General features: G+C 39.0%; 1 pseudogene; it reads left to right on the forward strand.

Annotated features, from left to right (window-relative positions):
* The first annotated feature begins 353 nt into the window (after window positions 1-353).
* Window positions 354-1211, forward strand: LOC101832055 (annotated as a pseudogene).
* The last annotated feature ends 2818 nt before the right edge of the window (window positions 1212-4029 follow it).

The raw sequence follows: 4029 nt of genomic DNA on the forward strand, positions 1-4029 counted from the left end.
CCAACAAAGCCATACATCCTATTAGTGCCACCCCCCTAAGGGAGCCATTTTCTTTCAAACCACCTCATAGCCCAAGTCAGTAAAATCTTCAAGAAATTTTAAAAGTTGACAAATGATTTAATTTATGTAAGCTGTTTCCTACTCTTTGTGAGCCAGGGTCAGTTATTCCCAAAGAGTTGGGTGGGGAGGGATGGTGTCAGAGAGTGTACAGTGTGTGCTCATGCCTTTTCTTTTTCATTTCAGGAACACTAGTGAAGAATCCCCAAACATGCAACTAAGCACCCCAGCCTGGATGGGTAACGGCACAGCAATGAATGAAAGTTGACTACAATCAGCCTTTATACTGTACCACAATGTTCTGTACCCTGAATATTCTTATAGTCATCATTGCCCTGGTTGGTGTGGCAGGAAATGCCATTGTGCTGTGGCTCCTGGGCTTCCACATGCACAGGAATGCCTTCTCTGTCTACATCCTCAAGCTGGCTGGGGCCGACTTCCTCTTCTTTCAGACTCTGTATTTCCTGGACAAAATACTTCCTTTTCATATAAGTCTTATTGATGTGTCCATGTATTTGTTGGTGGTGTTAAATTGTGCTTATTTGGCAAGTCTAAGCATGTGTAGTCCCATTAGCACTGAGCGCAGCCTGTCTGCCCTGTGGCCCATATGGTACCGCTTTCAAATCAGCTGTCATGTGTGCCCTGCTCTGGGCCTTGTCTCTGATATTGGGCCTCCTGGCAGGGAATTCATGTGGTGCCTTCTTTAATGGCTTAGTTTTGGCTTGGTGTAAGAAATTAGATTTCATCACTTTTGCTTGGTTAATTGTTTTACTTGTGGTCCTCTCAGCGTTCAGCCTGGCCCTGATGCTCAGGTTCTCCTGTGGCTCACACAGGATTCCTGTTACCAGGCTGTATGTGACCATTGCCCTCACAGTGCTGGTCTTCCTGCTCTTTGGTTTGTCCTATGGGATCTACTGGTTCCACTAAAGTTGGATGAGATTTAAAGTAGTTTCCCTTATAGTGCTTTTGAAATCTCAGGATTATTACCCTGTGTTAACGGCTGTGCCAACCCCATCATTTACTTCCTTGTTGGCTCCATTAGGCAACACCGATTCCAGAGGCAGACTCTGAAGATTCTTCTGCAGAGAGCCATGCAGGACACTCCTGAGAAAGAAGGTGGAGAGAGGAGTTCTGCCAGACAGGAAACAGTCTAGTGCAGCAGCTGACAAGTTTGTCCTGGTCCATGTAGGCAATTTTAATAACATTTTCATTTGGACATCTGACCTTAAATATGTTGAAAAACAATTATTATTGTGAAAGTTGAGTTAGACAAGGCTTGTCAATCAGGTACTGCTTGCAGCATCCTTAAACCTGCTACTCAGGGCCAGAAAAGTTCCCACTGTAGAGAAATCTTTCCCTTAGAGGAAGTCTTAAGGCCTTGCTGGAAAGCTCAGGACTTCTTTGGTCATTGAACTTGACAATGAGTAAATGATGGTTATATTTTGCCCAAATATTCTATTTATTTTTAAAAGAACTTTTGTCTCAATGTTAAAATAATTGCAAAAAATTTCCCCACAATCCTAGTCTCCTTAATTTCTGAAGGTTTAGGATTGGTGTATAAATATCTCTTATACAAATTGCTTAGTAAACAAATGTGCAGTATCTAGACAGCTTATTAAATTTCAATTCACCAGACTGTAGTCATCAACTTCAAGCTGATTGTTTATACTATTTGGAAGAGTGAGATCAGGTTTTGTAACCAGAGAAAAAATACCAATGCTTGCTTGAATGTTAATGTCGAGCACCCTTTGTGGATCCTTCTCACTCTGCCTTGCTTAGCACTCCAAGGGCATGTCTCTCACTACTCTATGGGCATTCATTTTGACCATCCCTTTCTGGGAACCACATTTCATGACAAATATTCAATGCAAATGGATACTATGAAGACCCAAGGCCAAGTTCTGACACTAGTTGCAGATATAGACCAGATTCTTGGATCACAGTGTATCAGCTTCTGTATGTGACCCCTCAAGAAAGTCTTCTCTGTTGTTCCAGTGCAGAGCTCAAGTCTCTGTGATGAGTCTAATCTCTCTAACAATTTCTGCTTCTTCAATGTTTGCACCTTAAGTTTGTCCATACTACTTTCCTCCATCAAAAAATCAGTTTGTGATCTTTAAATTCAACTTCAACAAAGTTCTCAGAATAATGGTAGAATGATGCCAGTATTCTCAAACAAAATATCACAGACATGGTCCCTAGCCCATATCCTTGCAGAGTCCTTGCTCCACTCTGAAACACAATAAGATGAGCCTTAGCTACTTACACCTTTCTCAGAATTCATTTCCTCCTTGCTCTTCTAAATTCCTTTCTGTTCCTGTGATACAATACTCTGACCAAAAAAAAATTAGAGGATGAAAGAATTATATAGTATATTCTTCCAGTTCATGGTTCATGCTAAATGAAGTCAGGGCAGGTATTAGATGGCACAATTTGGCCAGATTTCTGTTTTCTCATGATCCCCATAATTCTAACAGCACCCCCAAATGTACTCATTTAAGTGGCATTGGTTATAAATGGTTAATGAAAACTACCAATGTTTTTTAAGGGACAAATGGGGGTTTATCATATAGAAATGAGTACATTTTATTTGAATGGATTTTCATTTATTGACACAAATTTAAGGTCAATTTTGTGATATGTATATTTCACCTCTTGTTTAGGTATTGTGCTTATATAGCATATTTTAAGATGTAATATATAATTAAGTACATATTGTAGATAGTTACCTATAACAGTCAAAACTTATAGTTTGGTTAGTTAGGTTTTCTAGATATTCATATATACATACATTTCAAATTGATAGGCATTCTTCAAACCTTTCAAAGATCTACAGAATATGGCATTTGAAATAATTTAGGGTTTTCTTCATGACAGTGAGACATAACTGTTCCTGGAAATACCAATTGCTTCAGAGAGGAAGATGGCCTTCGAAAAAACTTATAATGGAATCTGCCTTTAACATGGCAAGACTAGACAGGGCAAATAACTGCTCCTGCCTCGACCGTTTGACTGTATACTGTATGAAGTGAACATACAGGACCCACAGAGAAGTGACTGTTAAAACAAAATGGATCAGTGCTGTAGGGTTTCTGTTTCATAAGAGAGTCTGGAAGACATTCTACAGAGCACAGAGAAAAATTACTGACAAACTGCCAATATAGGTGGGACATTTTCTAATTTCCTGCTTCTCTGAGAAGCCTGACAGATACACTGTGGCCTATGGTTCAAAGATGCTCCAATATTACAGAGGAACTTTGTGTGACCAACCAGGCAGCGAGATATCTCTGTCTGTTCTAGAGTATATATATTATCCTTCTGTGGTCTTTGATTGATTTAAAGACAGATAGTTATGGTTATGATTTTCCTTAGCTACGATTAAAGATAAGTTACATGGTAAAACGTTAGACTCACAAAGATAGGATAGATGATAAAATATTTTCTTTAAATATTACTAAATGTCAATGAGCTAAATATTGTATCTATAGTTCTTACTTTATAACTGTTTTGTTATATATAATTTGACTGTGTTAAAGTTAAAACCTTTATTTTTATTTAGACAGAAAAGAAGAGATGATGGGGATGTCTTCTGTACATATGTTTCTCTTATTGGTTAATGAATAAAGCACTGTGGCCAATAGGTAAACAAGATAGGCGGATCTAGGAGGCGAGGAGCATTCTTGGAGGTATAGGCAGAGATCAGTCAACATGTAGGACACCAGAGGAGTAACAGATCCCTGAACCTTTCTCTGGGAAGATATGACCATGTGGGAATACTTAGTTAATAGAAATGGGTTAGTAACTAAGACAGAGTTAGTCAATAAGAAGCCCTAGTCATTGCTCAACAATTTCATAATTAATATAGCATCTGTGTGTTTATTTGGGGGCTCCAAGATGGCTGGGAGACGAAGCTGACAGGAAGACTATCCATAACAAGAATCTGCTGAGGAACACTGGTTCTTGATTTGCTTGCTC

The sequence above is a fragment of the Mesocricetus auratus genome, unplaced genomic scaffold (genome assembly GCF_017639785.1).
Source record: "Mesocricetus auratus isolate SY011 unplaced genomic scaffold, BCM_Maur_2.0 Super-Scaffold_100030, whole genome shotgun sequence".
Taxonomy (NCBI): domain Eukaryota; kingdom Metazoa; phylum Chordata; class Mammalia; order Rodentia; family Cricetidae; genus Mesocricetus; species Mesocricetus auratus.